The sequence below is a fragment of the Hypanus sabinus genome, chromosome 28, assembly GCF_030144855.1.
Source record: "Hypanus sabinus isolate sHypSab1 chromosome 28, sHypSab1.hap1, whole genome shotgun sequence".
NCBI lineage: Eukaryota > Metazoa > Chordata > Chondrichthyes > Myliobatiformes > Dasyatidae > Hypanus > Hypanus sabinus.
Genome location: NC_082733.1, coordinates 32,775,694 through 32,790,568, shown reverse-complemented (window position 1 = coordinate 32,790,568; position 14,875 = coordinate 32,775,694).

The following is a 14,875-nucleotide window of genomic DNA, read 5'->3' as shown; positions in this document are numbered from 1 at the left end:
TCAATTTGTTCCCAGAAACTCCAGCCATTGTTGTTCTACTGATATTCCTGCTAGTGTCCCCTTCTAATCAATATTGGTCAACTTCGCTCTCATGCCTCTGTAATTCCCTTTTCTCCAGTGTAATACTGATGCATCTAACTTTACAGACAGACAGACATACTTTATGGATCCCAAAAGAAATTGGGTTTCGTTACAGTTGCACTAACCAAGAATAGAGTAGAAATATAGCAAAATAAAACCAGAAATAATTAAATGACAATAAGTAAATTATGCCAAGTGGAAATAAGTCCAGGACCAGCCTATTGGCTCAGGGTGTCTGACACTCCGAGGGAGGAGTTGTAAAGTTTGATGGCCACAGGCAGGAATGACTTCCTATGACGCTCAGTGTTGCATTTCGGTGGAATGAGTCTCTGGCTGAATGTACTCCTGTGCCTAACCAGTACATTATGGAGTGGATGGGAGTCATTGTCCAAGATGGCATGCAACTTGGACAGCATCCTCTTTTCAGACATCACTGTCAGAGAGCCTTTCCTTCTCAAACTGCAGTGCAAATTCTATCAGATTATGATCACTGTCTTCTAAGGTTTCCTTTATCTTACGCTCCCTAATCAAATCCGGTGTATTACACAACACTTAATCCAGAATTGCCTTTCCCCAAGTGGACTCAACTACAAGCTGCTCTGAAACTCCATCTTGTACACATTCTACAAATTCCCTCTCTTGGGATTCAGCACCAACCTGATTTTCCCAGTCGACCTGCATATTGAAATCCCCCATGACTATCATAACATTGGCCTTTTTACCTGCCTTTTCTATTTCCCATTGTAATTTACATTCAGAAGCCTGCGTATAACGCCCATTAGGGTATTTTAACTCTTGCAGTTTCTTTACTCGACCAACAAGAATTCTATAACTTTCGGTCCTACGTTACCTCTTTCTAAGGATGTGATTTCATTTTTTACTAACAGGCCTACCCCATCTCCTTTGCTCACCTGCCTGTCCTTTTGATACAGCATTTACCCTTGGATTTTATGCTCCCAACTATGATATTTCTTCTGCCACAGCTCAGTGATGCCCACAATGTCTTACCTGCCAATCTTTAACTGCAGTATGAGATCATCTACCTTATTCCATATACTGGGGGCATTCAAATATAGCATCTTCAGTTCTGTATTCATCATCCTTTTTGATTTTGCCACTATATTACACTCTAATCTATCCCAACTGACTGCAATTTTGCCACATCGTCTGCTTGTCCATCTTCACCGTCTAGACTGTATCTACTTGTATTCTAACTCCCTCATCTTCATCCCTGTCACACCAGCTCCCATCCCTCTGCCAAATTAGTTTAAGTCCTCCTCAACTGCTCGAGCAGCGATATTGGTTTCCAACTCCCACCCCCACCCCACCCCCAGGCTCAAGTATATCAGTGAGAAGTTAAATTGCAAACAGGTTTCATTTCCTGAAGATTGGTTTTCATTTTAATTAATCCATAATTAGGCTATCATAATTTCATAACTCCAGAATGATCCCTAACATATCAATGAATGCCTTGAATATCTTTACTGACCTTCCACTGGCTGTTGGGCGGAATAATTCCAAAGATTTTCTTGCTTAAAGGAAGAAGATTTCTTCACATCTCAGTCCTGAATAGCCAAACCTATATTTTGAGACTTTTGATCCATAGTTCTAGCCACGTCAACCAGGAAAATTGTCATCCATTCACCTAGCCTTTCAATCCATAAGAATTTTATATGTTGCAATGAGATTAGCTTTCCTTGTTCTAAACTCAAGAGAATGTTATGGAACACAAACCCTATTCTGAAAATTAGCCTGATGAGTATCCGCTGTACTTCTTCTACCTCAGTTATACCCTTCCTTAAGAAGGAAGACTAGATCTGTAAGGAATACTCCTGGTGCCACTTCACCAGAGTCCCATATAGTTCCAGCAGGACATACTTTATTTTTGCACATGAGTCCTCTTAAATGTTGGATAACATACTGCTTGTTTGTATAATTCCCACAGTTCAGTAATACTGTCACCACTGCCATCACCTTGCACAAAAATTGACTCCTCAAGAAGAGTCTTGGCCCGAAACATCAACTTTATTCCTCTCCATAAATGCTCCCTGACCGGCTGAGTTCCTCCAGTATTTTGTGTGTGTTGCTTTGTTTTTTTCTTTGTTGCAAATGTGTTCTTTCTTGTCAAAATAGCTTAAATTTATTTTTAATTCATGTTTTCACCGGAATACTGCTTAAGTGATGCTATGTTTCTGTGATTAGCTGCAAGTTAGTTTCTCATTGCAATTATTCATACATGGACTTGTGCGTATTACAATAAACTCAACTTTGAGTTTATTCTAACTGTTGTATCTTCATGTTAGCTTCTAGCGATAGGTGTGCAAGGACACCTAGGTCTTCTGAATATTATCACCTTACAGCTACTTTTCCAAGCAAAATGGATGACTGTGTTATATTCCATCTGCCATGTTCTTTCTATGTTCTTCTGAAACCTCTCTGCATAGCTCCACACTGGCACTCAGCTTTGTACCATTAGCAAACATAAACACGGTGGTTCTGATTGATGCAAATAATTAACATATTGACCTCAATACTTAACTCTGTTTCTGTTTCTACACAGATTGCTTGACATGCAATGGTGTCCAATGTTTTATGTTCTTATTTCAGGTTTTATGCATCTGCAGTGTTAAACTTTTGAACTTTCTTTAAACATGCCATTTGCACTCTGATGACATCAGTTGGAATGAACTGCCATTTTCACTCGTTTGAACAGCTAAGCTGCTTTGAACTGCCTGAGATAACTTTCAGAAAGCAAAGCAACCCTGAGATACAGGGTTTTAAATTTTACTTAGTGGCATCTGGGGGGGGGGGGACAGCATTTCAGAATGTTTCTGGTCTCTACTTTTAAAAAATTGCCACCAAAATCATGTGGAAAATAACTTCTCTTACAAAGCATTTTGACTAGGCAGTGAATAAAGGGATAGACCATGTCTAGGCAGCTGGGATTAGTTTAAATTTGCATCATGGTTGACAGAGATATGATGGGCTGAATGGCCTGTTTCTGTGTTGGGTGGTTCTCAGTTTTTACATTATAGTTCCCTACCAGAATCCCATTGGAAGTTGAAATCAGTCCTTCAGACGAAGTTCAAAGGACAAGACCAAATTGAAAGAATTTCCAGTGGATTTCAAATACCCATGAAGGTAATCACAGCAATATTTCATTGTTTTTGAAAGACAGACAGAAAGATGAGAAAATAGCGATGTAAAGACAAACTGCCCCCCTTCAAATAGACATCTTTACCAAAAAGTATATTTGATTAAAGAAATAACCTTGATGCTACTTTGCTACCTTACGCCATTGACCTTGTAAAGAATAACAAGGTCAATAACAAAATGAGTATAAATGGTGTTTCTTCAATGGACAGCAATTGAAGAAATTTGCCAGACACAATTGGCAAAATAACAAATTCTAAAAGGTGAATGGATCGCTCTCTCTCAGCCTCTTTTTCTCTTACTCTCTCTCTCTCTTTCTTCCTCTCTCTTTTTCCCTCTATTCCATCTGTCACTTGTGTCTGTCTGTCTCCCTTTCTCTCTGTCTCTCTGGCTTGTTTCTCTCCCCAGCTTTCTCTGTCTTTCTCACTCACTCTCATTTTTTATCATCCCCCCCATCTCTTTTGTCTGTTTCTCTCTCTTTTCTTTTCTCTCTTTCTTGTTTCTGTCTGTCTGTCTCTCTCTCTCTTCATCCCCCCATCTCCTTTGTCTGTCTGTCTCCCTTTTCTTTTTCTCTCTTTCCTGTTCCTATCTGTCTGTTTCTCTCTCTCTCTCATTCACCCATCTCTTTTGTCTGTCACTCTCTCTTCTTTTTCTCTCTTTCTTGTTTCTGTCCCTCTCTCTACCCCTTTCTCCCTCATCCCCGCCTTGCTTGTCTGTCTCTCCCTCATCTTTCTATATGACTGTATTTATTTCCATCCCCCCCCCCACTCAAAAACTACCCAGGAAACAATTTGCTTTATTTTGAGGAGCTGATGAAAGAGTTAAGGCAGAAGGAAGAACTAATCATTGCACCTAATTAACACAGGCTCATTAAAAGCAGCCAGAACCTGCATAAGAGCTGTGCGGTGCACCTCTCCCCTGCATAAATCTCGATCCAACCACCCCACCACCTCCCAATCCCATCAGATATTAGCATATGCATATTATTCAGCTCCACACCTCGCTGACTTACCTCTAACCCCCTCCACTTCTCCTCACCCCCCCCCCCCCGCCCCTTGTACATACAAGTTGCTGTGAGTGGAAGGGTCAGCAACACGACAGCCCTGGCAGAGCCAATGGGAGTTCTCTTCGCAACTGCTTTGCCACCGCTAATGAGTGAATGAGCGGAAATTCTGTGCTGCAGGGGTGGTGGCTTCAGTCCCCTGGGGAGTGGGGGAGGTTGGGGTAGGGTTGGTTAGCCTTTATTTGTTAGACTTTGATGCATAAATTATTTGATATGTGCGGGACTCGCCTTTTAATTCTGGGCTGCTGCCTCAGCTGGCCTCCCTCTGGTACCCACGATGCCAATCTCAGGGTTTCTGCTGTCCAGGAAAAGAAATAAGATGGAGCCCAGGGTAATGAAAATAAAGATTTAGGCGTATTTAAAGGCAATGTTCTTTCTTGTCCATCTTTGCAAATAATTTAAATTCATATCAGTAAACAATTGATATTTATAGCTGTTGTCTTTATTATTTTGAATATTTTTCCTAATTATTGATGGGCTTCAGGTTTATAAGTATTTCAATATTCAGAGACAAGGTGCAGTTAAGTACACTTAAGTGTTCTTGAGAGACGTATATCAAGACGAGGGGTGTGTCGAAGTGGGTGGACTTTTATCTGGTTTATTTATTAATATGTCAAGCACTCTTGCTAAGGGTGATAAAATCAGGGACTATCGTAACCAGTGTCTAAATTAAAATAACTCCATTAGATACAGGAAAGGTATCAATAAGACTGAAAGAGTGCAGAGAAAATTTGCAAAGATGTTGCCAAGACTTGAGGTCCTGAGCTATAAAAAAAAGGTTGATAGGTTAATACTTTTATTTTCTAGAGCGTAGGAGAATGAGGGGGAGATTTGATGGAGATATACAAAATTATGAGAGGTATAAACAGAGGCTTTTTCCATTGAGATTCGGTGAGGCTAGAACCAGGAGTTATGGGTTAAGGGTGAAAGATGAAATGCTGAAAGGGAACATGACAGGGAACTTCTTCACTTAAAACCTAGTAAGAGTGCGAAATAAACTGGCAACAGGGGTTGCGGATGTGAGATCTATTCCAGCATTGAGCAGAAATTTGGATAGATACATGGATGGAAGGGGTATGCAGGGCTATCGTTCAGTTGCGGATTGGTGGGACTAGGCAGAATAACAGTAGTGTTGACAAGATGGGCTGAAGGGCCTGTTTCTGTGCTGTAGTGTTCTATGACTAGATCACTTTGCATTCTTCCCACTTCTTATCCACAGCTGCTTGGAATATACAGTATTTTCAAGAGCAAGTTTTAATATAAACATAGGATTTTTTTAGACTTCCACTTTGCCCTGAAAGATGCAGTTCATTAATGAACTACTGTATTATTGGCTCTTTCAGCTTAGTGGTATCCTGTTCTGAAACCATTCAATATATGTGTGCCAACATAGCTGGTGCCATGATCACATTTGACTGCCATGTTCCTTTTGATCCTTTTTGATCCCAACTGTCCATCCAATCAGACATTCTAGCCAGGGTAATTGAAATGTAATCTGGTCTGGAAAATTCAGGCAATGCATCCATTTAATACCTCCAGCCACAAGATGCACTGACTCCTTTAACAAATTAACAGCAATTTGTATTTATACAATAATATGTGGAAAGGGTCATTCATTGGGTATTCTCAAACTACACCAAACACCAAGCCATGTAAGGAACAGCTGGGATAGGCATGACACGATAGTTTATGAGGTAGATCTTTGAATATCATAAGATAAGAAAGAGAGAGTGATTGGAAACATTTAAGGAGAGGAATTCCAAATTTAGTACTTATGAGGCTGGGAGCACAGTTACCCAGGATGGAACAATTAAAACAGAGATGTACAAAGAGGCCAGACTTGAAGGATGCAGAGATTTTGAAGGATTGTTTGGTTTGAGTAGATCACAGAGCTTGGGTTGGGATTGAGGGTGAGGGGTTGTGGTGGGATTGAAAATATTCCAAATTCATATGTTTGTTTCAGCACAGGGATTTTAAAATTGAGGCATTGCTATGGTGGGATTCTCCTCAAAAAGTGAGCTCAATGCGAGTTTTTGACCAAACTTAGTCCCGCTTTGTGACTGTGATTGAGAGAGACCGAGAGGAAACCCACACAGTCATGGGGAGAACGTACAAACTCCTTACAGGCAGAGGAGGGAATTGAACCTGTGTAGCTGGTACTGTAAAGCGTTGTGCTAACCACTACTCTACCATACCTCCCCATATATATGATATGCACATTCCAAAGGCATACAGGTTAGGGTTAGTAAGTTGTGGACAAGCTCTGTTTGGCAATGTTTGCGGGCTGCCCCCAGCATATTCTTGGATTGTGTTGGTCGTTGATGTCAATGACATATTTCATTGCATGTTTCAATGTACATGTGACAAAGTTAATCCCTGTGCTTTATCAAAAATATCTTTATATTTCCTGATATAAACCATCACCCCAGCAATAAATGGTTGTTGCTATAGCAACCGTGATCTGAAAATGATATCATTCTGGGATACAGTAAGGATTTGGAATTATCTTCGGGACATACAAATGTTAAATCTTGGCTATGTCTCCCTTCACTATGATTTGACTAATCACTGATCCACTATCTTAGGATTGAAAGAAAGAACTTGTCTTTATCCCTTCTTTCATTCCATCTTTTGTCTGCCCTCTGATATACCAAAATTCTTATGGGAAAAGCAACTTTCTTATATTTGGTCATTTAACATAGTAAAATTTCCCTGGGACATTAGGAAGTGAAATTTGATATTAAGCCATGACAGATATGGAAACGTTGACTTTAGAGACAGAGAGGGGGAGAAAAACATTGAGATGCTTAATGAAGGAATTTCACTGGTCATGATCAGGAGTCCAGAATAAGCAGAGTATAGGTACTTAGCACAGTACTGTATTTGTCAATGTGGAGCAGGGAGCGAGTTTGGGAGCAAAGGGTGGTGGGAAAAGATGAGGGTGGAGCACTGGGGGAGGGGGTGGGAGGTAGCAGAGGAGTGCCAAGAGCTTGTGAGTGGTGAGGGTGCAGACACATCCAGTCCTGAGACACCAAGCAAGGTCATTTGATCCCAAACAAGCAGTTTATTGATCATTACAGAATGTCTTTCTGATTCTTCCCACTCCCTCCCCTCTCCCTTCCCGTTTTCCCAACCATGATTCCCCTCTCCCTGCCCTCTTCCTATGCTCAGTCCACAATAGAAACCCAAATCAGAATCAAGTTTATCATCACTCACATACGTGATGAAATTTGTTTTTGTTTTGTGGCCGCAGTACAGTGCAATACATAAAATTACTAGAGTACTCTGCAAAAGTTCTAGACACGTTTATTTAACTAGCATGCCAAAGACTTTTGCACATTACTATAGGTCAGGAAGAATTTATGAGGAACATGATAACGAAAGATCTGAAGGCAAAGGTCTTCTTTTTCTCTTAAGCTCATCAACCCTACTGGGGCATAGGACATTAACAGCATCTCATCAGTGTCTTCTGCCCTGAACTGAGGGTCGATCAGCCCTGTGACTTCCATTTTCACCTTATGACTTCATATATCTTCTAGGCAAAGATCCTTCCTCTCCCAGGAGTGATATCTTTGAGCTTCTGTTGGCATTTCTGCAACTCTGGCATTTTATGACATGGTTTTGTTAGCTCCATGACCAACCCTCCTCCTTTCGCAGCTGGGCCTGGGACCATCTGTGGCAGACTTTGAAAGCAAAGGTAGAAATATTAAAGTTAATCTGTTTCATTTCTGAGAGACGACATGGGAATTGTATATCAAACAGAACTTGGGATGTGAGCCAGGATCTAGGCTGCAGAGTTGCATGATCTCAAGTTCAGAGAGCAAAATGAGGTAAGGAGTTTCAATCAAGGTCCCTTTGGCGGGCTTTAGTTATTCCTTGGGTGGTCAGTACTTCTGCTGGTGCCAGTGGGGGGAGGGTTGATGCCTTCGCTGCTGCTTGTGCTGTGGGAGAAGGAGAAGGCTTTGGGGTTCTGATGTTTCTATCAATCATTCTATTCTTGTTTCAGGATGTCCGTGAAGCATAAGAATTTCAGGTTGTATACTGTCTACATTCTGTGTTATTAAATTGAAGCATTTGAACCATTGGACTTTTGAATAGTGAGGCCCATTTCTCTTTTCACAATTGACTTTAATTCACATTAAAAATTACACATACAGAAGAATAAATACAGTGCAAAACTCTTTACGTTCTTAGTGTCATTTAGTCAATGCATTCAGTGCTGTTACATAGCACTATTTGCCCCTCATGTTGATTGAGAGGCTTCCACATGTAACAGGAGTTCCACAGCAGATAAACAGAGTGAGAAGCTGAACAATGCTGTGGAACTGAGGTTGAAATAGGCAGTGTTAGTGAGGTCACTGAACAAAAGGATTTGAAGACTAATTTTATTTGTCATAGGTTTCAAAGTTTCAAAGCACATTTATTATCAAAGAATGTATAAATTATACAACCTTGAGATTTGTGTGCTTACAGGCAGTGGCAGAGCAAGGAACCCGAGAGAACCCAATTGATAAAATAAGACCACCACCCACCCCCCCACCAGTGCCCACAAAGACAAAAGAAAACACAAAACAAGTCCTATAAGCAATAGAAGGGAGCAACAACAACAGCATTCTGAGCCAAACTGAGTCCTTAGATCCAAATCCCCAGAGCAGCTCAAAGCAGACCCAAAGCCTTGGTAGTCAGTACGTCATATTAGCTGGGCCAATCATCACAAAGTTTGCAGACACAAAATATAGCAGCTGGGGGCAATCTCACAGCTTTAGCGTCGTGGACAGACAAGCCCCCAGTCTATCTGGGACGGTGTTTAAATTGCCCGAACCTCGCACTAGGACTTGGGCCCCACTGCCGGCAAATTGCTCTGGACCTAGATTTCGTTGCAGTAGGGACCATTCTTGACCTCTCTAAATCAGATCGGCGCCCAGAGTAGTCCAACCTTGTCCGACTTTCAACACCCTGCTTTTCCGGTCTATATGGGGCGGCATTTAGATTGTCCAAACAGTGGATTGTACCTCGCTTTCTTCATTGCTTGTGGTGATAGTTTACCACAATTTACTTATAAAAAAGTGTTATTAGTAAGGGTTTTAATCAAATTCCTTTGTTTTCAAACTACCAGTGAGTAGTCGCATGTCTTTGGTAGAGCCATCTTGTATCGGAAGTGTACGTGGTACATTGAAACATACAGCAAAGTGCATTGTTTGTGCCAAATTAAATTACCAATCATTGTGCTGGAACGTGGGGGGAAATAGGGGCACCTGGAGGAAACCCATGCAGTCACGAGGAGAATCTACAAACTCCTTACAGTCAGTGACAGGAAATGAACTTCGATTTTACAGCTGTCACCGAGACGCATTACGCTAACTACTAAATTACCCTTGCTCCATCCACCCATGCTGGTGCTCTAAACTTCAAAGTGCACGTGATCTTCTGCTTCTCACTCTCTTTACAAACTTGCAGCACTTTTGCGTGTAATTTTGAATGAAGACATTAAAAGTTCAATCACATCAAATTACCCTTTCATGACGCCTTGATAAACATCACGTCCTCTACCAATTATTGAAGGGTAAGGGTCTTACAAGGACAGGAACCCTTCCACTAAACATTACGTGCATTAACCATGTACATCTGTTTAAAACATGATTCAAAAGGGAATCAAATTCAAATTTCTCTACACATCCCTTTTTCTATCCCTCCCATTCCCCTAAGTGCCTAGCACAATGGCTTCAGTCCAAGCTTTTCAAGTCATTTTTAATATCGAGCAGACAAGCAAACCAGTGGAATCTGAGCACTGAGCTGCACTGGGGTCTTGAACTCACTAACCTCTGGATGGGAGTTAAGTACTCAGCTCCCCATTAGAAGCAGCCTCCCATTAATAACTGTCAGAGCACTTCAAATGGAGATCATTTCCCAAAGTTACTGTCACAACTAATAGCTACATGCAGTGGCCACTTTATTAGGTACACCTGCACACCTGCTCATTTATGCAAATCTCTAATCAGCCAATCATGTGGCAGCAACTCAATGCATAAAAGCATTCGGGCATGGTCAAGAGGTTCACTTGTTCTTCAGACCAATCAGAATGGCGAAGAAACGTGGTCAGTGACTTTGGCTAGATTTCGCAGAGAACGGTGTGAAAAACAAAGAAAGAACATTGAGTGAGCAGCAGTTCTGTAGACGAAAATGCCTTGTTGATGAGAGAGGTCAGAGGAGAATAGTCGGACTAGTTCAATCTGACAGGGAGGGGACAGCAACTAAAAACAATGTGTTGCAGCAGTGGGGTGCAGAACGGCATCTCTGAACACTCAACACATCGAACCTCAAAGCATAAGACTATAAACATACATTCAGTGGCCACTTCATTAAGAACATTAGGAGGTGCCTAATAAAGTGTCTACTGACTGACTATGTAGCTTATTGATAAGGCCCTACTTAGATGATAAAATGAACTTCAAAAAATTGCAGATGAGTTGCAGTAAATGGCAACATGATAAAACTTTTGGGAATAAATTACAATATTAATTGTGGAAAAATCAGCAAGTGGGGATTTTTAAGATTTATTTAAATTTTTTTAAATTTAGAGATACAACATGGCTCTTCCAGCTGTGCTGCCCAGTAACCCCGAATTAACCCTGACCTAATCATGTGACAATTTACAATGGCCAATTACCCTACCCAGTATCCCTTTGGACCGTGGGAGGAATCCAGATCATCTGAATAAAATCTACGTATTCCACATATAGAGACTCCATGCAGAGGACGCTGTGACTGAATGGCGAAACTCCGAAGCCCAGAGCTCTAATAGGCTCACACTAACCGACCGCTACACTACCATGGTGCCAGAGGAGTTGGAGGACTGGCGTTCGGCGTCCTCATCCAGACCCACACTCACCGTCATCCGCAAGTCCTGGGATCGACACCGAAGACTGAACCAGAAAGTCGATCAGAAGCCCAGAAGTCGAGGCCCGCGTGGGTCTGCAAGTCCACTGGGGAAGTCGAAGGCCCAAAGCCTGCGAGTCCGAGTCGACTGGATCCAGGAGACGGAGGGTCTTGGGGCTGAAGGACTGTCAGTATGTGTGCATGAGTGGGGCGAGGAATGCGGCTGGTTTTGTCGCTCTTGTTCTGTAGACATGGTGGGTATGCTAGGTTGACACCAAAACGTGTGGTTTGCTCCAGCACATCCTTAGGTTATAAAGAATGGATTTCATTGTATATTTTTCTGTATATGTGACAAATAAAATAATCTGAGTCTGAATCTGTGTACATATGGGAACAATTGATTATACTAATTGTGGGAATTTACAAAGGGCAGTAGGCATAATCATTACTGGGACTACTACTACATCGACTCAGGCCTAGCAGGCCAGCATCATGCACAATGACAGACTCTCCACTCCTCCCTCTCTCTCCTCAATGTGTTCAGTTCATCTACATCAGAAGCGCCGCTATCTTCTAGGAGCGTGTTGACCATAGTTACTGGGAGCTAAAGCAGAAGCACTTTATTTTATACTATTCTGATAAACATTTAAATCATGCCTGTGGAAGAGTTTACCTCAGGAGTTATCATTTGCATTTAATACACTTGATGCTCCACAATTAGTTGTTCCTGTATCAGGGCGTGATTGGTCTGTTGCATAGACAGTGAGTCAGGTATCTGGGACTAGGTGACAAGATGCAAGCATAGATTAACCAAGAACAAGACATCTGGGTGTAGTGAGTCACACAATCCATAACCTCCCCAATATCAGAATTTAGGAAGGGCCTCACTGCCTATAATATTGTATGACTGATCATGGAAGAGAAGGAGAAAACAGACAGTACAGAGGCAAAAGGTAAAGAGAGATGTGAACAGCTCTCCTGAGGTCCTAGAAAGGCTGATTCTAGAACATAGAACACTACAGCACAGAACAGGACCTTTAACCTACCCTCAGCTCAAGTTAACCCTTCATAATCCTTCATTTTACTCTCATCCATGTGCCTATCTAAGAGACTCTCAAATGTCTCTAACATATCTACCCCTCCCACCACCCCTGGCAGTGTATTCGAAGCACCCAACCCTCTCTGTGTAAAAACTTACCTCTGACATCCCCTTAATACTTTCTGCCAATCACCCTAAAATCATGCCTCCCTCATATCATGAATATGGCGTAGTCAATTGATAACTGAGATCCAGTGAAGACAAGAAAGTGTAATATGGGAGATTTGGAACTGAGGTAAAAATTTAAACTACACTAAGTAACCACTTTTTTAGAAACCTCCTATGTACGAAGTAGCTACTTAGTGCATGTTAATGGCCTTCTGCTACTGTAGCCCATCCACTTCAAGGTTTGACGTGTTGTGCATTCAGAGATGCTCTTCTGCACACCAGACATGTTAGAGTTATTGTTGCTTCCTGTCAGCTTTAATCAGACTCTGACCTCTCTCATTAACAAGGCTTTTTCAGTCTCAGAACTTCGCTCACTGTTTTTTTTTGTTTTTCGTACGGTTCTTTGCAAACTCTAGAGACTGTTGTGTGTGAAAATTCCAGGAGATCAGCAGTTTCTGAGATACTCAAACCACCTTATTTGGCAGCAACAGTCATTCCATGGTCAAAGTCTCTTAGATCACATTTCTCCCCCATTCTGATGTTTGGTCTAAACAACAACTAAGCCTCTTGACCATGCCTACATTGGTTTGCTGACTCATGATTGGCTGATTAGATATTTGCACACACGAGAAGGTATACAGGTGTACCTATAGATTTTTGATTGGTCAGGGCATGAAGGGATATAGGGAGAAGGCAGGAGATTGGAGCTGAGAGGGAAATGGACCAGCCATAATGAAATGGTGGAGCAGGCCCAATGGACCAAATGGCCTAATTCTATACCTATATCATATGGTCTTATCATGTTATGGTCTTACTACCTAATAAAGTAGCCACGAAGTGTATATAATCTGGATTATTGCCAAGTTTTATTGGACCCCTAAGTGTTATTAGCCTACATTTTTTCCCTTATAAATCAGTTCTAAAACAGAGCAGTTTTGGAAGAATGAATGAAGAAGAAAGAAGTACAGATTAAAATTCTGCAGGATGATTCCCTCAATGTTCTCCATCCACTGCACAATGAACTTCACAAGAATGCTGTAGTGTGGCTCCCATTATTTCATTCATGTTCTCTGTAAATACACAGGATGATGGAATCCAACCTTAGATTGCCAGGTTCCACAATCCTAGGGTTCAGTTCTGTTATCAATTGAGAAATCAAGATCAGAGAGACAAAAATCAAAAATAATCCAGTCCAGGAAGTGTGAAATAAAATCAGAAAATTATGGGAATGCAGAGCATGAGAGTTAGCGTCAGAAAGTGAAAGTTCGAAAAGTTCCAAGAAAATTCATTGTCAAGGTACCTATATATCACGATATACTACCTTGAGATTCATTTCCTTGCGGGCATCCGCTGTAAAGTTCAAAGTTCAAAGTAGTTAGTAGCTTGTTTATTTGCCTCCACCAAGTAGTTGCTGAGTTTCACCAGCACCATCTTAATCCGGAATAAAATGGAAAAGTACAAAAAAATCAATGGAAAACTACACACAAAGACTGATAAACAACCAATGTGCAAAAGAAGGTAAATTGTGCAAGTAGAAAAATAAATAAGTAACAAAATATTACCGAGACCATGTGTTGTAAAGTCCTTGAATTGAGTCCATAGGTTGTGGAATCAGTTCACTTTGAGGTAAGTGAAGTTATCCGCTCTGAACCGATTCCACAACCTATGAACTCACTTTGCGAGATTAACTTTAGTAATTCCCAGTCTCCTGAAGCTTAAACTGAAGCAGCGTGGTTGTGAGATTTGATGCTGTTTTGTTAGCTGTATATAGTGGCTTTATAGAATGACAAATGAGAATGTATAATAATATGGATTGATTTTTAGTTGTTTTGATGAAAGGTTACTCTTAGAGTCATTGAACATAACCAACTTTACTAAAAACTGGAGAGGTTTACAGGATTTCTTTTTATTGCCTACAGAAAAACCACAGATTATTGCGAATATAGTCTGATAAACTCTGCAGCTCTCTTCGGTGGTCAAGCTATATGTTTTGGTTAGTGGGGTATATCAATAACAGCAAATCAAAGGCACAATCTAACAGCCAATGAGGCACATCACACATGGGACAGCATTAGCCTGGAAATGAGATCACATAACACTATTTATTTCAGGACCACGCACTTGAAAATGCACTTGTTATCGAGCGAAGTAATGATAACAACTATTTCCAGGTCACCTTGTGTCACTTTGGAAATGTGGCCAGCATTTGCAGCCATAAATCTCATTTATGCTTCTGTAATGTTACTTGTAACTAGTTTTGTCAGTTCCCAAGGCAATAGTCTTTTCAAAGAATTGTGGGTGAACTTAGACCACATTATTCTAGGAGAATTGTCATTAGTCACCCGCTGGACAGCTGGCCTGTACAACCTAGCACCAGAGAAAGTTAAGCCTTATACTTAGCTTGTAGTATATAGGCTCTGTCCAACAGTACCAACTCCATTCGCACAGCTACTAAGACGCATCACTCTCCGACTGCAGATGCCTTGTGTTACGAT